This window comes from Bidens hawaiensis, unplaced genomic scaffold (genome assembly GCF_021521415.1).
Source record: "Bidens hawaiensis isolate Kalapana, Puna unplaced genomic scaffold, B.hawaiensis_p1.1 tig00067079_1, whole genome shotgun sequence".
NCBI lineage: Eukaryota > Viridiplantae > Streptophyta > Magnoliopsida > Asterales > Asteraceae > Bidens > Bidens hawaiensis.
The window spans coordinates 8,142-32,539 of record NW_027501883.1 but is presented as its reverse complement, the minus strand read 5'-3'; the positions used below and the strand labels follow the sequence as shown (position 1 = coordinate 32,539).

The 24,398-nt window shown below is 35.4% G+C and overlaps 1 pseudogene; it reads left to right on the top strand.

Annotated features, from left to right (window-relative positions):
- The first annotated feature begins 16,746 nt into the window (after nt 1-16,746).
- On the top strand, nt 16,747-24,150 carry LOC143604837 (parthenolide synthase-like; annotated as a pseudogene).
- Nucleotides 24,151-24,398: the final 248 nt, after the last annotated feature.

Here is a 24,398-nt window from a genome sequence, read left to right as displayed (position 1 = left end):
ATTAAATAGTGTTGGCAGTTCTTGTTGGGTCGTTTAGTTTTTTTTTTGGTTAGGTAGGGGTTGGTTTTGGTGAAATGTCTCGGACCACTTCTAGCCTTGGTTAGTACTTAGTTTTTGTTATTAAATTTTGGCGGGGCACGCTTCTTTTACCTACAAAAATTTTTTGTTTGTATATGTTATGGTCATACTCATTGGTAAAGATGTAAATAAGCCGATGCTTGACTTGCTAAAAACATTTTAAGCTAGACCAGTTCTCACTATTACTAAAATATCATACGATTAAGAAAATAATACAAGTTCGATATCATATATTTCAAGAGGTTTAATAAAATAATAGGAGACCGAGTAACGCGTTAACTTAAATATGTATTTGTGTTCAACTTAGTTTTTATGATAATATATTATATCGATTTCTTATTTTTTTTGTATCCTAAACTATACAGACTACAAATTTGACTATGCAAAATAACAGTAAATGAACGAACTAACCCTTTTTCGACTAAACCCCTCTTGTGTACTCGCCGCAAAGCGCGGTTGTGCGCATACATTTGACGTTGTGGGTCGATAAAGAGCCAGGCCATTTGGATGGACATAGTGGTCATTTCACACCTTTAAGATGGACAAAGTGGTCATTTTACACATTTAAGACACTTTTCAAATGAAAAACACATGAGTTAAAATTTGTACGAGAGGGGTATTTTTGGTATATTCTCATAACATGGCAAATTATGTCGCTGCGAATATGAGTTTTAGAACAACTTTAACCCGAAGTCCCCCACCTAACCTTTGTTTATAGTTTCGTGCCAATTCAAGTTTTGGCGTTAAGAAAATGAACATCTTTGCGTTCGTTTGTCTTCATTCGTTAACACTATAAATTAACGGTTCGCGGACGAGAATAGACGAACAAAACTAAATCCAGTCAAAAGACATGTGATGAACAATGTGTTTGGTCTAAAAAGTTTGAAAACCTAGACTAAGTTTTAATGGGCCAAAAAAGTTTATGTGAATACTTTAACAAGCGTAAACGAACAAACTTAAACACGTGTAAAGTACAAAAATAAATGAATATAAATTAATGGACATAAATGAATTTAAATGAACGAATGAGACATATATTCATGTTTGTTCGTTTAATTAAATGAACAAATTTTATTGAAACCTGGTTCCTGGCTATCTACCTGTTTAATTTGTAATCTACATAATAGAATACATTTTATTAAGTTTTAGTTTATTAACTTACATTTTTATATATTTGCAATCATAGGGTATTTTCGGTATACTCTCAAAACATGCCAAAATTTCGTGTTGTGAATATAAGTTAATGGTTTTACAACCACCACATCATTAAAAATTAGGCTTCTAAAAGAACCGGACAACGCGAACGGAGCATGTTCATGTTCGCTCATGTAACTCAAACGACGAACAAACAATCGAAGATGAAAAACTAAATGAACAAGAGTTTCTTGTTTGTGTTTGTTTGTTAAAACAATAAAATGTATTCTATTACTTTGTCTTTTCAAATTCTTGACTTTTGGGTCGAATTTGGGGGTTTGGGAAAGGATTTTCATGGGTATTCCAAGAATCAACGTGATTAACCTTCTTTCTCTATTAGTACGTTGCATCATAATCACATTCTTTAAACTTTGAAAACATGGCAAATGAACCTGTCAGGCTAAGTTACTTAGGCTAACCTGAAATGTTTTTCTTTTTCAGTTTTATTTTATTTTCTTTTCTTCTCTGGTAATAGAATAATCAGCCAATCTAATTTTGCATTTTATATTTCTAGTTTCCTTAGGTGACATAGTTAAATAAAAACTGAAATTGTATGAAATGTATTTGGACATCCCAACAGATAATCGTCATAAAAGCACACTAATATCCAATCAATCTTTTAAGTTTGATATTCCCGGAATCATCCTTTTTGTAGTCCCGGTTTTCTCACCTTGAACTTGAAAAAAAGCCTAAATTGATTGGTATTTTAATAACCTATAACAGTGGCGGCTCAACCTTTCTGATGGCTTAAAGCGAGTAAAAAACCCGGAAACTTTTCTAAAAAATGTGGGTTTGTACTTTTTGAAATTTTATTCAATTTGCTTCACATTTAATTAAACATTTAGGTTAAATTCAAAACCAAAATAATTTCATTTCTCATACTTTATTTTATAACATGAGCAAGATAGCTAGTATATGATTATTTTTTCCTTAAAAAATCCAACCAATATATAAATACTTTTTAGATACTCTACTTTATTGTAATTGTTTGAATGTTATATATGAATAATAATTACTTAAACACACAAAAAAGTGTATAAATAATGAAACACGTCATGAATTTAACTTGATCGAATAATATTGAAAAATATCTTGAACAACAACACACACATTAATTGGTCATACTCAACATGTGAGTTAATTATAATGAACGTATGTTATCTTACTTTTAAGAACAAAAATGAACAATTAAAATAAGATAATGGTCGAATTTTGTCATATTAACTTGACACAAATTTTGATTACAAATTAAGAAGTGTATATGCTCAGGTTATTTACTAATTTTGGTTTTTATAACAACACATGCTTAGGTTTCACCGTTTTGAATTAATCTTCAATTTAAGAAAAAAGAAATGTTTTATTGAAATACTAAAACAAAGAAGTTTTTGAACCAATATCTATTTTGAGAAAAATAAATATGTAATTCAAATATTAGAGGAAGACAGATATTTATTTGTAATTTTGGGCTTTTAAAGACATTCCTCTTCTTGAGGTTGGATAAAATAAAAATGTAAAGAAAGAGAAGGAGAAAAGGGAATCGAACCCAGGTGGCTGGTGGTAAGGTAACTTAAAAGAAGGGGAGACACACCACTACACCACAGCAGCATTAATTGTAGGAAAAAAAAACGAAATTTAAATATACTGTATATAACTGTTTTTAAAAATGGGGGCTTCAAAAATTTGTGGGCCTAAAGTCCTAGCTTTAGTTTGCTATTCATTTGGGTCGGCCGTGACCTATAACGACCATAAAGGTACGCCCATTAAGACATGTATGATACAATATCTCACTACAAACTAATGCTACTTGTCCTGGGTTTGGTGGCCCAGTGATAGGGCACAATTTTGTATTTTTACTTCCGATACAATAACATGCGTAATGGAAACCAACCAAACGTTAATTTTGTTTTTTTATTGTTTTAATTTCGGTACGGTAACGAACATGACGAAAACCCGAGTTTTTAATTTTGCTTAGACTCATAGCCTCGTCGTCTAAGACTGACAAAGCGCGGGTTTTACCAAAGCCCGAGTTTACCGAATGACGCCACCCCGTCCACCTCAATTTTTAAATGTTTTCCAATTTTTAGCTCCTGTACCGTAACAAAATTAATGGAAGCCGACCGAATTAATGTGGACTTACCGCCTCAATGGCCGAGACCGACAACGCCTGAGATTTTTCATTGCCCGAGTTTACCAACCAAATAAACGTTGAATAGTTTCTTTTTTATATGTTAATATTTTATACATTATCTTGACCAAATTTTTTGGGTTTTAACGTCAGGTTTTACCAACGGTGTCTATAGTGTAAAGAGCTTATATGATAATGTCCAAATTCGCGGCGACTCGCCGTTGTAACGCTCGGGTTTTACCAACATCCAGGGTTCAATGCTAGGGTTATAAGGGTAAATAACTAGTTTGTTTACAATTGAGATCTTTTAGAAATATTACACCTTATTTGGGATTGTAGCGTCATATAATAATTTAAGTAATCTTGACTTACGTTTAAATAGTATTTAAACGCGATCTATATTACTCTTGTAAGTGTATGAGTTTGTAGGATTATATGTTATTTGCAACACTGTCAAAAGTTTTGTGTTGTAGACAACGAAAGACGCCTAGCAACGTCTCACTCCCTTAGGGAAAGATATCATTTAGGTGTTAGACCTTTTGATTTAGTTTCACTCGTTCATTCTACCTATGATAACTGTCACTTAAAGTAATGGGCTCTGGTTTGGTACCAGAGGTGAGCTTATACCTAGAACTCCTAGACCCCATGTGTAGCTACCCTATGTTTTACTACAATGGTCCATGAACAACAACAATGAAGTTGGAGTGCTAGAATTAATTAGATCCGGTTAGGGCTTGTAGTCTCATGCTATGAAATGACAACACACTAATTTATTTCAAAACATAAATCAATCTATATTGATACAAGGTTTATTTTAAATTAAATCAACTTAATTGGTCAATGTTCATTGGTTAATTATTAATAGATGATGTTTACATCGGGACAATTACAGACTAACGGCAGATAGACGGGCAACAAGCTGCGCCGCTACCCCCTTTTGAATAGCAAACCCTACCCTACTACATACAACGTTCCCTTTAGCATGGGCGGAGTTACTGCTGACCACCTGCTGAACCCGCTTAAGGAACTGAACCGCGTCAGGGCCAAGAGCGCCAAAGGTGTCAAAAGCAAACGGTATGAACACGTGCTGATTCTCAAGGCAAGCTTTCTCGTGCTTAGCTACTTTACCCGCCTCTGCCTTGTTTATCGCATGACCCACCACAAACCCATGGCCCCGTAGCCCAACGAGGGGGGACACACCTGTCAAATCAACACACGCGTGCTTCCCTTTTTCCCATCCAAAAACAAGAATGTCAGCGGGTCGTAGGGTTGATCTCCCATCTAAAGGGTCGGTTAAGAAGTTCACCGGGGCTTCCTTTTTAGCCGAGATCCCGGCCCGCTTAAGGACGCCGTAAAGCACATCTTGAACTAAATCATGTCGATATTTAAAGCCTGGTAATTCTTTGCAATGGACTGCATGCTCCCCAAAAGAATCCAAACAAGCCTTTCGGCATACGGGACACGGGTCATCCACCGGGAAAAGGGGTACCATCAACCGGTATTTGAGGATGGCCTGATATTTCACTGGCGACATACATTGCCCTAAACTAAAGAAATTGGACGACAATAGTCCCAACTAAAGAAATTGTTGAGGACGATCCGAGCTTTCATGTTATTTTCTTTAATCGGGTGTTTTTAACTGATGTCTAACTTCGTTAGTTTCTGATGACGTGGATTATAACATGATGAGATTCCTCAACTAGCTAAAACTCAGAAACTTTGTATTGGATATGCTTCCTCTAACTTATTGCTTTTCTTCTTAATTTTACCTTTATTCTAACAATTTCTTTTCTATACTTTGGTATTTTAACCTATTTTTCTCATTTTTCTAATACTAGCATTAAGTAGACAATTTATAATAAATAAGTAGACTAAATTATTATTTTTGGAACGACAAATACTTGATTTATGTTGGTCCAGACTATCACGTATAAAGTTTTCACTAAAAACAAATTTTGTTAAGAAAAAAAAAATTCACAAAGGCTAACTGGGCTATTTTAGGAATAGTTTCATGTTATCGTATAGAATGATCAGCTTAATTCTATAATGTATATTTTAAGCAATGAGCTGAATAATACTTGCAACTTCTCTGAACTTATGTATTACATAAAATCAAAACAATTTCATTATATGACAAACATGTATCTATTAGTTGCAAAAATAAATAACCATAAATGTATATGTATGATAATATAATTCAACGTTTCATGTTATTTGTATAGATAAATATATATTTTGTATCTCTACATAAAAACACATAAACATATAAGCTGTATAATGAGTTTATCTCAAGTACATACTGATAATTATTATGGGTAGAGGTAAATAACTCAAATTTGTAGCATCTTTTCTATTCTTTGGGATATAGTTACGTGTTGCCTACGTCACACCTTTTCTTACCTTGCTAAAGTTGTGCTATTGGTGAAATTTTACTAGATATACTTACTGTTTTTTTTGTTGTAAATAACTCAATAGTGCCACCAACAGTGAAGGCATTATTATTATATATAATAACTAGCTTATATCCCGTGTTACACACGGGTTTAAAAAAATAATAATTAATAAATATTATCTTTAAAATTTGAATAATCAAATTAACATGCAGCTAAATAAGTTAAGTTAGAATATTTGGACACATGTTGGTTCCTATCACCAAGTAGAAGTCTATGTCTCCCTTTTTTACAAATGTTCGTAAGATATATTTGTTTAGAAGGTTTGTTATAAATATTTCTTTGAAAGCTTTATTAGAAAACCCATATACTGTTGAAATTTTGAAATCATATGTAATATTAAAAACACTAAATACACATACTTAATCTTCAATTGGGTGAGAAAGTTAGAAACTTTCAAATAAATACTCATTAACCAAACTAACTAATAGGTATGTTTAACAAACATTTGTATTAAAAATATTGAGACACTAAAGAAAATATAGCAGCATAAATATTAAATAACCTTAAATAGTGATTATCTTTGACTCTTTTTAAAGGTCATTGCAAAACATACAACAAGCACGAATTGTCTTATAACTTAAGGTGAAGTTTTTTTATCTCTGTGTTACTTCCAAATATAATTTCTATTTTTGTAACATGATCAACCAAAAACGGATCAAAGTTCACCGGTAAAGAGAATGTACCAAATTGACACTAAACATTTCCAAACAAACATCAACTTTATAACTAACTACATAAATATGTTTAGCGTAAGGACCTAGTTGACTGATTCCACCTCTACCCGAACAAAAAACTGACACTAAACTGGTCAAATACCTAACTATACCCGGAACCATTTTTTAAAAATAACTCAATTTAAGCACCTCTAAATTGACTCGTAATTTAGGAAAGATGGACATAGTTTCCTAGCAGATGTTGTTTAGTGTCACTAAATAGTAGTAATACTTTTTGTTTTATCACTGCACTCGCTTACGGCTTTTGTATTTGTCGCCGGCTTCCGGATCGTTAGAGAAAGATCTAACTCCAAAGCAAACTAATAAAAACCAAATAAGATATATTTAGTTTCGTTCATAAGGACTGCTAAACCGACATCAACGACATCTAAAAAATGAGTCGAAAACATAATTCAAATATGCACAATTTTATTTTTTAATGTCCAATAATGGATTTAAATTTAAATTTCTCTTATAATGTGAGGACAAATAGATAGCCATAAAAAAATATGTTTGATCTCTGGTGGGTCGAAAGAATTGTTACTCATAACAAACTTACAAAAACAGAAGAATTATGTAGTTGTCTTAGAATAGAAAATTAGTGCTAAACCGACATCAGGTACATTTTCAAAACTTTCCCAAAAACTGAATACAAATATGTACATCTAATTTTTTCTAAATATGTCCAAATATTGAATATAACCAGAACAATACCAGATTTATACCCATCTCCATAATCTTAGTTATACTCAAAATACCCTTATACTAGCTAGCACGAACTAAATAACCAGGTCTTTCAATAAAAGTTTACAGAAGTGAGCATTGACCAAAATTTGGTCAACCACACAAAAAAAGTGACCTTTGACCAAAATATACAAAATTATTCAAAAAAAAAGGCATAAAAATAATTAGAGAAAAGGCAACGGGGTGATTTTGTAATAGGAGTGCTATTATGAAATCTATGAATAAGAGTATTTTGATCTACTTCATTATAAATAAACGTCAAGAGCTTCTCAAGACGAGTCGAGTTTGAACCTAGACAAGTTCGAGCTCGGCTGGTTTACACCCTAGATTAAAAAAACATAAGGGTATTTTAGTCCTTTTTTTACCTGAAAGCATTGTAGTTTTGTTGCAATAGATACCACAAGGTCAGAGAAGAGTTCATTAGGTGACCGTTTCCGTCTAGTCATCCCCACCACTGTGACATCATCATTAGCTTCAGCCTACAAACATAACATCACAACAAATTCATTTGCACACTATAAATTAGTGAAAAAATTGTGTGAAGATCAAAAGAAAATCAAGCTTAGACTTTTTCAGCATAGGAGTATTGGCTCTTAAACAGAACCTAAAATATATAAAGCATTTTGATAAGCTATGGATGGACACCAGTTTAAGTTTTCTAAACAATTCAAATCAAATAAAGTCATATGTTTTCTTTTATTTATTTTTTTCAAATACCATGGCAGAATTTACAAACCAACAATATTGTAAAATTGTTGTAATATGATACAAAATATAAAAAAAAGTTGACTTATAAATAACTTGTTAGTATTTTCTGAAAACCGTACTGCCCCCAACCAAGATGATCATTTTCTAAAAGAACCTTTCTGATCTGAATTTAAATCACCATTTCGTTCAAAAGACTCGTTATGATGACCACTTTCTAAAAAGACCCTTTCTGGTACGAATCAAAATCACCATTTCGTTGAAAAGACTCGTTATGGCATGAACCAAATATGAGCTGAAACAAATATGAACAAAACCAAAATGACCATTTTTTATAATAAATAAGAAAACACAAATCCCTTTATATCTCGAACCAAAATTACCATTTTCTTAAAAGACCCATTGCATCCTAAACTCTTTTATTTTGATAAGATAAATTTGATATTTTAAGTGCAGACTATGTCACCATAATAATAATAATAATAATAATAATAATAATAGTAATAATAATAATAATAAGAGTACATGATCAACTTCGTATTGTTTCATAAAAATTGAAGAAATTAAATGAAAGAGGTGGTTAATTACCTCAGCAAATTTCTGCCTAGAAATTTAGCATGTTTCACATGTTGTTTCAATGATTCTAGAACAGCTGCAAGATCAACTTCCTCTAATTAACGAAGTTTACCACCGATAGTAGGGATGAGATCAGTACCGATACCGATCCCGAAAATCATAAATTCTTTGTACCGGTACCGAAATATTTGGATCGGTACCAGAACGGTACCGGTGTTGAAGGTAAAAGTTCAGGAAATATCGGTACCGTACCGGTACCGATCCCGAAACTCAAAACTTTAGTACCGATTCGGTACCGAGGTTACCATATCGGTACCAGTGCGGTACCAATCGATACCGGTACCGAATTTTCTCATCCCTAACCAATGTGATAAAACGAAACAAAGTTTAAAACCAAATTTTATATGTAGATTATGCATTATAAAAATAGAAATACTAATGAAAAATGCGGTTGAGATGATACTCCACCAATCTTTTTTGTTGACTTCATGTATGGCCCGCTCAGCTTCTACAAAATGTAACAGTGTTTCAAGGTTTCATGGTCTTTTCATATAAAAAAAATTGAATAACTCAAAAGAAATAAAGCTGAAAATGAAAGATTAGAACTTACTCCATTATGAAGATATTCCGGCTCCTCAGGCTACATTTAAAACAATTTGAACTTTTAGATCCCACTTTAACAGCTCTTATTTTTAACCTAAAATATTCAAAAGTAGCATGTTTATATTAAAAAAAATAATAACACATCTAAGAGTTTATTAATTATTTATATTAACAATGTTACAATATATGAGAAAGTTAATTGACTACTTACTGTACAGATGAGAAGCTAGACTGCCTTTTCTCATATAGACATGTATGAGCATATGTTCTCTCTTTTCTGCACCATATCCTACCAAACTCATTAGGTTTCTCCGAGTAATCTACCTAATAGCATATGCTACAAACATACATCAACAACAAAATATTAAAAACCGTTTTAAAATAAGCTATAAAATGTAAATTAACTAACAGTAATCAATCTCAAAACATATATGATAACTTTCTATTAATTTTCATTGCTTTTTACTACCTTGAACATATGCAGAAAGAAATGATATTTTCGTTTTCGACCGTTGCATGATTCAATGGTTTCATGAAATAAAGCAAATATATAATAAATCTTAACTTTGCTTCTATTTTACCTTGTATTATTTATTTAAACATTTAGAATAACATCCGATAATAATTACAAAACCAAAAAGATGAAGAATACTTGCAATGAATTGTTTGTTCCAAAACTTTGAGAACCAATGGATCCAACTGTAATTAAATAGCTGAAAATTTGTTTTAGTTAGAGAACCATATTCTTCAACATGGATATGGCGTGAAAAGCATTCACAAATATAAACAAAATTGAGGCATCCAAACCCTAAATTGTATCAACATTCTTGAAACCCAGATTAATCGACATCTCAAGTGCCAAATTGAATAACTAACTTTCACTCACAACATATAATACAAAATTAATCAAATCAATTACCTTCACTAAAGAAACATCGAAGACGATTCTGAATCTGAAAGTAGAATCACAGACGCATGAATAAAAATTTTGTTTCCGGTAGATGAGCCGTGCCCGGTTTGTCGTACTTGGATTCTTTTGGCGAGCATGTGGTTCACTGCAAAGAGTTGCCTGGGTTTAAGTACAGGCATGATTTGGTGAGGGATGTTCTATGCGATGTTCTTAAACGAGCCGGAATTTCGGCTAAAAAGGAAGCCCCCGTAAACTTTCTTACGGATCCTCAAGAAGGAAGATCTACATTACGACCGGCCGATATACTTGTTCTTGGGTGGGTAGGGGGAAAACACGCTTGTGTCGACCTCACAGGAGTGTCCCCTCTTATTGGGATTAGGGGCACTGGATTTGTAGCAGGCCAGGCAGCGTTGAAGGCGGCATCGGGCAAGGTTGCTAAACACGAGAGAGCTTGTTTGGAGAATCAACACGTGTTTATCCCCTTCGCCTTTGACACTTTTGGTTTCTTAGCTCCGGATGCCGTGGACCTTTTGAATAAGGTTCAGAAAGTTGTGTATAGTAACGTATCAGCCCATAAGAATCAAAACTTTGTTTTTAGTCGGATTGAGTTTGCTATCCAAAAGGGGGTTGCGGCGCAGCTTGTTGCCCGCTTACATGCCGCTTCATTGTAAATCGTTTGGATATTTCTATGAAATATAAAAGAAGCCAAAAATGATAAAGAAACAAAACCTAATAAAGATGTCAGAAGGATCTTTCACCAATGGCTTCCAGAGGAAGACTTTCCAAACCAGAGGCGTGGCTTTCTAGGTTGTGAACACGTTAGTAAATTAAAGATGGGGCTGCCACGTGTCCCAAATGCATGTGGTGGTGACACATGTCAGAACATGTTTTCCTTTATTATATATAGAGATTAAGGAATTTGGTGCCATTAAGTGCTGATTGGGTTGCTAAGTGCTAATTGACACCTTATTAGTCTTCACATTTTTGTTTTTTTTACTTCCGGTAAAATAACGGACGTAATGGAAACCGACAAAACGTCAATTTTATTTTATATTGTTTTAATTTCGGTACGGTAACGGACATGACGAAAACCCGAGTTTTAATTTCGCTTAGACTCATAGTCTCGACGTCTAAGAATGACAACGCATAGGTTTTACCAAAGCCTGAGTTTACCGAACGACGCCACCCCGTCCACCTCCATTATTATACGTTTTCCACTTTTAGCTCCCATACCATAACAAAATTAATGGAAGCCGACCGAGTTAGTGTTAACTTACCGCCTCAATGCTTAGGACCGATAACGCCATGGTTTTTTTCACTGTCCGAGTTTACTTACCAAATGACCCCTAGGGAGAGATATCACTTAGGTGTTAGATCTTTTGATTTATTGATTTTGCCTATGATAATTGTTACTTAAAGTATTAGGCTCTGGGTAGGTACCACAGGTGAGCTTATACCTAGAATTCTGAGACCCCGTGTGTGGCTACCCTAAGTTTTACTACAATGGTGTACGAACAGCAACAATGAATTTAGAGTGCTAGAATTAATTAGATTCGGCTAGGGCTTATAGTCCTATGATATGAAATGACAAAGCAATAATTTATTTCAAAACATAAAGCAATCTATATTAATATAAGAGCATTCGTAATGCTAAAGCAAAGTGGATGATCTAGTTATCCACTTCTCTCTTATCTCTCTATTTTTCTGTATCATCTCTCTAACGCTATGTGTAGTGGAGGGGCTATAATTGGGGGCGAATTGTGACACGTGACGCCCAATCAGAATGGAGTAGAAATTTGCTTTTGGGGTGTAATGGTGTAGGGGATACAAGTTGGGGCCACAGTGTGTTTTTTTATTATTTTCTTTTTATAATTAAACTAATTAAATAAAAACTAATTTATTTAAATAATTAAATAAAAATGCATTAAAATTAAAAAGAAATACAAAAAAAACATAACTAAAAAAATGCATAACTAAAAATATTAAAAAACATAACTAAAGAAAAAAAATAAAAAAAACATAACTAAAAAAGAAACTAATATTCGTAATATTCGCGCATTTTTTCACGTCGGCGTTGCATAAATAATGCGACATCCTCGTGAAACCCCTCCGTTTTGAGGGATTCGTAGTCGTCTTTCATTTGTTTTAATTCGAACGTCTGGTTCAGCTTTTCTTGTTGTTTGTTGGATGCTCGAATGTCGGCTCCAATTATGGTGGCATTTGTTTCCAAACGACCGACCAACTCGTTTATTTCAACGGGCTCCGTATTGAATGGTGTTAACGACGAACCTTCCCCCTTTCCTCGATCTCACGCGTGGTCGAGGCAACTCCTCTACCTCATCTTCGTCGGGTATATTCAAATCATCGGCTAAATTGACCGTGTCATCGAGGAAGAAGCTACGAGCATCGGAGGGTGTGTTTGGTGTGCTCGAATTTGTCGACGATGATGTCTTCGACCTTTTTGAAGGCCGGGATGAGCCGGCTCGTCGGGCGGCCGGAACGGTTGGTACCACATTCCATTTCGAGCAATGACGTTGCTTTTCCCAACAACTCAAATACTTGAACGGTTTCCCGGGTCGCTCAACAGTGTGACCCTGAGCTCGAAAGTCGCTCAAGGCTTGACCTATAATGTCGATGTCGTTATGCCCGCTACGCCAGCCGGACCCCTTCAACCGGTTAATTATCCCGGCAAATTTTTGACAATCGACGTTAAGCCCCTTCCAGTGGGCTTGAACCGCTTCTTTTCCCCGGTAGTCTTCGGGTTTACATGTTATCGCGAGCCAAGGTTCAAATACTTTCTTCCAAAACACCCCGGTGGCTTGAAAGTTAGCTACAAATTAAATTTATTTGTAACAATTAGTATATATTTTAATAAACACTAAATACATTTTTAATAAATACTTAATATTAAAAACTTACCGACGTCGGGATCCTTCGAAATGACGATCCAAGCCCTTGCAAGGGCCACCTCCTCCTCCTCATTCCAATGCTTGTATGGATCACGTTGCGCCATCGTCTCTGGGTCGGCTTTTTACTTGAACCGGAGGCCCGTGACGTTTGCGTATCCGGTACCGTCACTGGCTCTGACTCCGGTGGTGTAGACCCGAACGCCGGCATTGTGTTTTGGGGGTTGAGAAAGTTGGCGTACATGTTTAGGTTCGGGTCGGAAAGTTGATACGGATAGCTCGGTTGGTTCGGTTGGTTCCATTGTAAGTTCGGTTGGCTTGATTGCGAACCATACGTTTGACCGAAACCAGGGAATTGGTAGTTCGGTTGGTTCGGTTGGCTCGATTGCGAACCATACGTTTGACCAAAACTAGGGAATTGGTAGTTCGGTTGGCTCGATTGCGAACCATACGCTTGACCGAAAGTAGGGAGTTGGTAGTTCGGTTGGTTCGGGTTGTTTCTAGGATTCATTTTGTTTATTTTTTGTAAGAAATTGGGTATGATTTGTGTATAAAATGTATATAAAATGGAGAAGAAGGATGTATGTTTATATATATATATATATATATTGTTTATTATTATTATTTTTTTAAATTTGACCGTTTCACAACGGTCATTTTATTAAATTATTATTATTTTCTTCTTCAACGGGTGACAATTATACCTCGCCCCCGCCCATTTTCGCCCAATTATCGCCGGGGGGGGGGGGGGCGGTGTTCCACCTCTTTATCGCCCCTTTTCGCCCGGTACACATAGCTTAACTTTTCACCAACTTCACACTCACATAACTCATCCAAACTTGTTCACTTTTGTGAACATGAAACACCCTCTCTCATCTATTTCTCTCTCATCTCTCATTTATGTCATTTGTCACCTAGACTAAATGAGAAAGTGGAAACATGATTGGAGATGCTGAGGTTTATTAAATTTAAATAATCTCAACACTAACATATTTGATGACAACAGTCCAACTAAAGAAATTGTTGAGGACGATCCGAACTTTCATGTTATTTTCTTTCATCGGGTGCTTTTCAACTGAGGTCTAACATCATTAGTTTCTAATGACGTGGTTTATAACATGGATGAGATTCCTAAACTAGCTAAGCTAAAACTCAAGAAACTTTGTTTTGGATATTCTTCCACCAACTTATTATTTTTCTTCTGAACTTAATTTTATTCTAACAATTTCTTTCTGAACTTTGGTCAATTTTAACCTGTTTTTCTCATTTTTATAATACTAGCATTAAGTCCTTCCGGATTTACACAATTCATAATAAATATGTAGACTTATTTTTTTTACAACAAATACTTGTTTATACTAGCCTAGAGACTATCATGTATAGATTTTTAATTTTAATTTTTTTCTGAAGAATTACAAAGGCTAACTGGGGTATTTTAGTATTAACAATAAAAAGAATTGGCCTCAAAGTTGTCTAATAAGAGTTAAATTTGCACGTATGGAAAAACAATGAATAAAACGTGGGTTAGGCTAAATGTACCCCCCCTGGTTGCTTGTCATACCCCTCATTAGAAAAACCAATTTTCATTTTAACCCTTAAAATCATATAATTACCAAATTAGCATAAAAGTAAGGATTTAATATTTTCTTTTACAAATTGCGTTTTCTTTTTATGATTTCGAGTTTAGGGTTTTGGGTTTCGGTTATAGGGTTTAGGGTTCGGGTTTAGGGTTTAGGGTTCGGTTTCGGGTTTCGGGTTTCGATTTTAGGGTTTAGGGTTCGGTTTTGGGTTTCGGGTTTAGGGTTTCGGTTTTAGGGTTTAGGGTTTCGGTTTCGGTTTAGGGTTTAGGGTTCGGTTTCGGGTTTCGGGTTTAGGGTTCGGTTTCGGGTTTAGGTTTAGGTTTTAGGGTTTCGGGTTTATTTTGTAAAAGATAAAGTGGTAAAATAAGGATATTATAAATCCATATACTATTAAAATTTAAAAAAGATATTATAAATATATATAATATTAATATTAAAAAAATTAATAGTAATACTTGATAGTTTTTAATTTGATATATGTAGTGGATGTTATTAAATAAAAGTAATGTTGTAGGGACTAATATGTATATAAATAATGTTAAGAGCTAATTGTAATTTATATAATAAGTTCAGGGAAGAGTATATTTAGTAAAAATGGAGTAAGGGGGGAGGGTACGTTTAGCAACACCTATAAAACGCCCCAAACTCGATACAATATTGTTCTTAAATATTTGTAATTTATTAAAGCGATGGAAACATTCAAGCCTTCTCACCCGAAGGTGCCAAATTCAATAAAAAAGCATTATCACTTCTTAAAATATAAAATATCTAAAACTAGATTCTTCAGTTTCATGTTTGCCGATCTTTAACCAGATAACCCAACTTCAATGTCTGCATAGCCATTGTTATAACCTTTCAACCTCCACTGCATTTTTTTTCAAACAATTTAATTATGTTATATATAACTAGAACTTATTAGCAATATAAAGAGAATGAGATGAAGAGAAGTTAAGTAGATGAAGAGTCCAAACACTATGGCATACATGTATAAGAATAGTCACTATTAATTATAATTCATAACAAATTGGTTTTCCTTGTTTATTTTTAAATTGAATTTATATAATTTCAATTATGGACTATTGACAAATAGCAGTTCAAACTAAAGAGGTGGCTGCTGATTAACAAAATTTTCTCTCAAAGGCCCGCAATTAACAAAATTGGGATCCCGACAACCTCATTAATTTGGATTTTCTTAGTCGCCGAGCGATTATGCTAAAAGATGAGACTATCTGCAGTCAACTCGTAATTAGTTGGGATTGTTACTTGCCAATAGTCTATAGCTGAGACTATTTAAATCCTATTTTCCTTTAAAAAATGATAACTTGATACATTATATTTTCAGTTTAGTTCAAATATCGTAACAAACCTAATTGATACCAACCAATTCGCGTTGACTCGCCGTTGCACACTTTTGTTTATATTTTTGTTTTTTGCTTTAATTTTTTTTTTGATTTTACAAATTATCTTTTGGGTTTGGTATTAGTATCGTAACAAAGCTAACTAATACCAAACGAATTTTCATTGACTAGCCGCCGTAACGTCCCTGTTTTACCAACCAAATAAATGTCATTTAATAATATTTTTTCTGTTTTAAACATGTTAATTTCAAGACATCTTTTGTCTTTAGCTCTGATACCGTAATGAACCTAGCCAATACCTCCGACTAGATTCGCGTCGACTCGTCATCGCATCGCATTGTTTTATCGACCACACGTGTTACCAACCGAAAAACGTCATTTAAATATGTTATCTTTTTGTATAATAAACTATATGGGTGTCACTACTATTCTCAGCATTTACTAATTTGGTTTTTGAGTATAGTTCTAGTTCTGGTACGAGCCTAACCAATACCAACCAAATTCGTGCTGCTTAATCAATAAGCTAATATTGTTTTAGGCCTTCACATATTTATTTATTTTATCTAGTGTCATTGTGTAACAAACTTAATCAATACCAATCAAATTTGTGTCGTGACGGCGGGTTTGGTTACCTGGTTGAAATAAAGTTGGATGGGGGTAAGAATGATGATCAACCATCTATCCAACCATTTTTGTCATTATTGTTAAAGCCTGTACTATGTGGCAATCAATTAATGGTACCTACAGAAAAGTAACTACGAGGCCATCGAACACCAAATATACAGGATATATATTCTAGTGATTTTCCTTCCATTATATATATAAAGTGACATAGGAGAAAGTTGGAATACGAAATTAAAACCAAATAATAACATGGACATCTTCACTGAATGGCCTCTTACAACCATACTAGGCCTCTCCATTTTATGCATATTCATATACACTACTCTAACCTCCACTAGTTCATCCAAGGCAAAGCTTCCCCCAAGCCCTCCAAAGCTTCCCATACTCGGAAACGTTCACCAACTGCTCGGTAAGCCTCGTCATGAGGCCCTTTGGCAACTTTCCAAACAATATGGCCCCGCTATGCAAATCTATATTGGTTCACAACCCTTCCTTGTCATCTCTTCTCCTGACATGGCCAAAGAAGTCTTGAAAACTCAAGATCACATTTTTTGCTCCCGTGGACGTTTCCAGGCTACCAAACGATTTACATACAACTATAATGATGCTGCCTTCTCGCCACACAGTGATCACTGGAGGGAAATGCGCAAGCTTGTTAGTTAATCATCGACCCTGTTAAGTTTATTAGAAAATACCGTTAGTATAGTTTAGTGCCAAAATTGTAATTAGATGATAGTTTGTGTAGAAACTGTAAATATGTAAAATAGAACAGATGTGACGCTTTATGAAACGTCATGACCCTTGCTGGAGTAACCGTCAAGTAACCGTCGCCGGCAATAACCGTCACCGGAGGGTATAAATACCCCCTCCTTGGTTGATTGTAATCATCACAAACACATTCAGATTAATAAAGAAATCGTTTCCATATTATTGTTTATCGATCCAATTTAATTATCAAATTGGTATCAGAGCGCAGGCAGAAACAAGAAGAAGATCTGAGTGTTTCTGATTCAATTTTACTAACCCTAAAATTGAGAATAGAGAAAAGCGCTTACCGGTTCCGAAATCGAAATCCCGAAGTGATTGTGGATTTCATAAACTTGCAGATTGTAAAACCCCATATCAGGGCTACCAGTTTGTGTCACAAGTAGTGCGATTACGACGAGGGAAGATTCGCTAGACGAGCGATTAGAGGAGACAGTGGATTCAACTCTATTCTGGAAGAAAGATTGAATCGAGATTCAATCACCGTAGTGGAACCAGAGGAAGAAGAATAAACCACGAAGTTGGTTTTGTGAAAGTGGAAACGTGTGAACAAGAAAAGAAAAAGTCATAAGGACTTTTTAATTTGTTAATTATCAAATTAACAAATTATTCTTGTTTAAAAAAAAAGACTTTTATAAACAAAGTATTTTTGTTTATTTTGTTTAAAAGAACATTCAAAAAAAAAATCAAACGAAAGTTTTTTTTGTAAAAAATTATTTTAGTTTTAAAATTAAAATAGTTTTGGAAAATAAAAGTATTTAAATCTTTTTATAAATCTTATAACAAGACTAAGTGGGATCGAAGGCTTATACCGATCAAAAATTTTGCATCGAAACAACGATAGCAAGCCGACCCGTTTATAGCGATTAAAGAAAATATCGCACAATGTCAGACGGACAAGAAACCTCGACAAGTCAGAATAGCCAACCCAACCACCCAAGGGATAACACATCGTTATCCTTTCGATGTCCCATATTAAATTCCACTAACTATACAATATGGGCAGTAAAAATTAAAGCAATTTTTAACGTTCATGGATTATGGGAAGCCATTGAACCAGAAGAAAGAAAAGTTGTTGACCCAAAAAGGAACAACATGGCAATAGCCTACCTTTATCAAGCACTGCCAGAAGACGTGGTACTACAAGTAGCTCAATATACGAAAGCTACAGAAATATGGGAAGCAATCAAAGTAACAAATATGGGTGTCGAAAGAGTAAAAAAGGCACGACTCTCAACTCTAAGGGCTGAGTTTGAGTCATTAAAGATGAAAGATGGAGAAACCATCGATGACTTCTCGGGAAAATTAAACGGGCTAGTCTCCAAATCCGTAACGCTTGGCGCAACAATTGATGAATCTGACATGGTCAGGAAACTCCTTGACTCCATGCCAGATCGTTTTATTCATATCATTGCAACAATCGAACAATGCTACGATGTTGACAACATGAAGTTGGAAGAAGCCATAGGGAGACTTAAAGCATATGAAGAACGAATCAAAGGAAAAGAAGATTCGAGTATGAAGGATAGTAAACTGTTGTTTACTCGTTCGCAAGGAAAATATAAACAACAAGCTGGTCATCGTCCTAAGCAAGGACAAAATCGTAATAATTACAACGGCCGTGGAAAGAGCCGTGGGCATGGAAAGCCATTTAGACAAGACCGTGGAGGTCAAGGATCATCGTCAAATGATCGGAAGGACCAGTCAAAGTATAAAGACAAAAGTTAAATAAAGTGTTACCAATGTAATGAACTTGGTCATTACGCATCTGAGTGTCAAAAGTCCAAGAATAAAGAAGAAGCCAATATTGTTCAAACCGAACAAGTAATAAAAACTCTCTTGTTAGCTAGCTATAGCTCCAAACAGGAAGATGCAATTTTCCTCAATGAAGAAAAGATAACACCAAGGAAATCCGAAGCCGGGCCAAGTAACAAAGATATATGGTACTTAGACAATGGAGCAAGCAACCATATGACAGACATTAAATCTCATTTCTCTGAATTAAATAAAGACATTAATGGAGAAGTAAAATTCGGAGATGTCTCGCATGTGAAGATAAGAGGAAAAGGCTCAATACGAGTAAATTGCAATAACGGTGAAGAAAAGACGATCACTGACGTATATTACATACCCGATCTTCAAAATAACATTTTGAGCTTAGGACAAGCTACTGAAAATGGGTGTGATATACGAATAAAGAATGAGTTTTTATGGATATATGATGACTCTGGTGTTCTCCTGATGAAGGTGGAAAGATCACAAAATCGTCTCTACAAAGTAAAGCTTGATATGGGAAAATCAATGTGTTTTCTTACAAAAGCAAACGAGACGTCAATGTTGTGGCATGCAAGACTCGGACACATTGGATTCGAGTTCGTTAAAATGATTGTTAAGAAAAATATGGCCAAGGGTGTGCCAGATTTTACCCATCAGCCACAAGTATGTGATATATGTCTAGCTGGAAAACAAACACGACACTCATTTCCAGCTCAAACACAATTTTGAGCAAAGCGACCGCTCAAATTAGTCTACGGCGACCTATGTGGCCCAATCTCACCAACAACACAATCCGGTAACAAATACGTGTTTTTATTGGTGGATGATTACTCTCGATATATGTGGGCATATATCATAAAGTCTAAGGATGAAGCATTAAACTTTTTCGTTAAGTTCAAAGAAGTAGTTGAAGTTGAAACAGGTCATAAGATTAAGACCTTAAGAACCGACAGAGGAGGAGAGTTTACCTCGAAAGAGTTCAAGACATTTTGTGAAAGAAATGGTATACTACGACAACTCACAGCCCCCTACACTTCACAACAGAATGGAGTGGTAGAACGCAAGAACAGAACCGTGATCGGAACTACACGGTGCCTACTAAAAGGTATGAATGTCCCACAAAACTTTTGGGGTGAAGGAGTGAGACATGCGGTGTATGTGCTAAATCGCACACCAACAAAGGCCCTTGAAAACATTACACCATATGAAGCAATGTCAGGGCGAAAGCCGAATTTAAAACACTTGAGAGTGTTCGGCTGTGTGGCTCACGCAAAGATTCCTGCAGTAAATTTAAGGAAACTCGATGATCGAAGTGAAAAAACTATTTATTTGGGTACCGAACGAGGAAGTAAAGCATATCGGTTATATAACCCAAACACAAATAAAGTAATGGTGAGCCGCGATGTGGAATTTGAAGAAAACAAGGCATGGGATTGGAAGAATCATCTCACAAATGCCGATGAAGGACCCGAATGGGTAGACTTTGTGGTTGAAGGAGAATTAACCACAACCAATGATAATGAAGATGAGACCTATGGGGAAGATCCCGATGAACCAGAAACCCCAAGTACCCCACCAAGCCAAGGATCACAGTCGATAGGGCAAAGTACACCCTCAACTGACTCTAACTCATCTAGTCCAGGTCAAGATGAATCTCATGTGTTTTCATAAAATGAATCTGTAAACGAAAACACTGAAAGTGAAGAGATAAACCCTAACGTAGATGACACACCAATTCAAGGTTTACGTAATTTGGCCAAAATATATGAAAGAGCTCCAGCCTTGGATGAGCATGGAGATTTTGTAATTCAAGGAGTTGACATGTATGGAAATGAACTCCTATTGATGCACGAAGAACCAATGAATTACAAAGAAGCGACTGGAAATAATGCATGGGAAAAGGCAATGAAAGAAGAGTTAGATTCGATAGAAAAGAATAAAACATGGACACTGACCAACCTACCTACTGGACATAAGCCCATTGGTTTGAAATGGTTATTTAAGTTGAAGAAAGACGCAAAAGGTGAAGTAACAAAATATAAAGCACGCCTTGTTGCAAAATGATACGTACAAAGACATAGTATTGACTATGAAGAAGTATTCGCACCAGTAGCTAGAATCAAAACCATTCAATTACTACTCGCACTAGCTGCACATGAAGGATGGACTATTCATCACCTCGACGTCAAGACAACATTCTTGCATGGTGAATTAAACGAAGAAGTATATGTAGAGCAACCTGAAGGTTTCGTGAAACCAGGAGTTGAAAACAAGGTCTAAAAACTAATAAAAGCATTATATGGACTACGTCAAGCACCATGAGCTTGGAATATTAAATTAAATAATACTTTAAAGGACCTTGGTTTCAAGACATGTCCAAGAGAAGCAGCAGTGTATACACGTGAAAAGGGAAAAAGAAAGTCAATAGTAGGCATCTATGTTGATGACTTAATCGTAACAGGAAACGATAAAGAAGATATCTCAAAATTCAAGCAGCAAATGAAGAAATCATTTGAAATGAGTGATCTTGGAGAACTAAAGTACTATCTAGGGATCGAAGTACTACAAAATGAAGAAGGGGTGACGTTAAAGCAATTGGGTTATGCAAAGAAGCTATTAAAGGACGCTGGGATGTTAGAATGTAATCCTACGCGATACCTGATGGAAGCAGGTCTAAAATTATCAAAGAATGAAGAAGGAGCTAAAGCAAATGCAACGGAATACGGAAAGCTGATAGGATGTCTAAGGTATCTAACTCATACAAGACCAGACATCAACTTTGCAGTAGGATATGCAAGTCGGTTTATGCACTCGCCAAAAGTAGATCACATGAAAGCCGTGAAACACTTACTACGATATGTAAGAGGTACAATCGAGTATGGAATTCATTACAAGAAAGGAGGCAGAAAAGTATTGAAGGGTTATAGCGATAACAGCTATAACATGGACGTTGATGATGGAAAGAGCACAACTGGAACTGTATTTTATTTCTGTGATGCTCCAATTGCATGGAATACTCAGAAACAATCTACAGTTGTTCTATCATCTTGTGAAGCAGAATTCATGGCAGCCGCCTCAGCTGCATGTCAAGCCTTATGGTTACAAGGATTATTAGAAGACTTGACTAGTTGGAAGCAGGAGAAAGTGACACTGTTTGTGGATAACAGGTCAGCAATAGCATTGATGAAAAATCCAGTGTTTCACGGGCGAAGCAAACATATAAGTACAAAATACCACTTCATACGAGAATGCGTGGAGAAGCAACAAATCGAATTGGAGCACATTAGTGGCGAGGAATAGAAGGCAGATATACTAACGAAGGCATTACCAAGAATCAAGTTCATGGAGATGCGTGAACTACTAGGTGTCAAGGACCTCGCAATACAAGATCGAGATTAAGGGGGTGATTGTTAGTTAATCATCGACCCTGTTAAGTTTATTAGAAAATACCGTTAGTATAGTTTAGTGGCAAAATTGTAATTAGATGATAGTTTGTGTAGAAACTGTAAATATGTAAAATAGAACAGATGTGACGCTTTATGAAACGTCACGACCCTTGCCGGAGTAACCGTCGCCGGAAATAACCGTCACCGGAGGGTATAAATACCCCCCTCCTTGGTTGATTGTAATCATCACAAACACATTCAGATTAATAAAGAAATCGTTTCCATATTATTGTGTGTTCATATTATTGTTTATCGATCCAATTTAATTATCAAAGCTTTTGGTGACTGAGTTCCTTGGTCCGAAGAGAGCTAAATTGACTAATCATGTGTTGGTGACAGAGATGGAGAGTTTCATCCATTCTCTTTCGTCAAATCCACCAAGCACGGAGGTAAATCTAAGTAGTATGTTCTTAGAGATAGTGAAAAATAAGGTGTGTAAGGTGGTATTTGGTAACAGCTATCTGGACCAACTGCTAAAGGGTCCGTCGTTAGATTTTATGTTTGACGAAACCATCCGACTGCTAAATGGATCCGTTGGCGATTCTTTTCCGTGGTTAGGTTATTTTATTGACCAACTTAGTGGATGGAATCGTAGGCTGGATGATGGCTTTAGAAATCTTGATACATTCATCGATACAATCATTGATGAGCATCGAAAAAATAAGGTGGAAGAAATAAGTGATGAAGAAAAAGATTTTGTACATAGTGTACTTGACATGGCTTCCAAAGAAAATGCTTCTGGCTATCAACCAAGTTATGTAGATTTAAAAGCTCTTATGATGGTAAACCATTTATTTTATTACATTTACTTTTATAAAGATCAAATTAAATGCTTAACTAATATTTCAGGATATAATTATGGGGGGAATTGATTCAACTGTCCTGGCTTTGATATGGGGAATATTTGAGATAATTAAAAATCCGAGAGTGATGGAAAAACTACAACGTGAAATCCGAAATTGTGCGGGAGAAATACAAAAGGTAGAAGAACTAGATACCTCAAAATGGTGTACTTGAAAATGGTTGTCAAGGAGTCACTAAGATTGCACACGCCTGCCCGTACTTGATTCCACATGCATGCTTAAAACATACTAAAGTTAGTGGATATGATGTCTTTCCTGGTACTGTTGTTCTAGTCGATGCTTGGGGGCTAGAAAGAGACCCAAGCATATGGGGGGAGAATGCAAATGAGTTCTATCCAGAGCGGTTTACTGCCAATCCTGATGCTGATTTTGGAACCGATAGATTTGAGATGCTTCCGTTTGGAGGGGGGCGAAGGTCCTGCCTAGCAAAGAACATAGCACCAGGAAATTTAGAGTTCATGATCGGAAACCTTCTTTACTGGTTTGATTGGAAGCTTCCCAGTGGAACGACGATTGAAAATTTGAACACGGAAGAACTGGGTACCGCGGTTCTGAGAAAGAAAGATCCACTTTTCCTTGTACCCATAAAGCATAAGTAAGAGTTTATCAAGTACCGTATAATTAAATTGTCAAACATGATTTCATCTTTATGCAACACCTTAAAATAAGCACAAACATGTTATGTGCTGGAAATAATGTATTTGAGTTATTGTATGTTTAAACTTAGTTGTGTTATATGTTTCTGTAAGTTATAGAACAATAATCATCTTTCACGTGTGGATGCTTTGATTGTCGGTCAATTGGCTAGTTATGTTTTCCGACAATGGTGTGTTTCCTCATTAATAATGTTAAATTAGTATAGACGTATGACATCCCGTCTGAGAAAGGTTCAATATTGACATTTCGAAATTAATGCTTTAGAAAAGACGATTGTAAAAAGTTCCACACAAATTAAACGTCACACGAGGACCATTCTTAA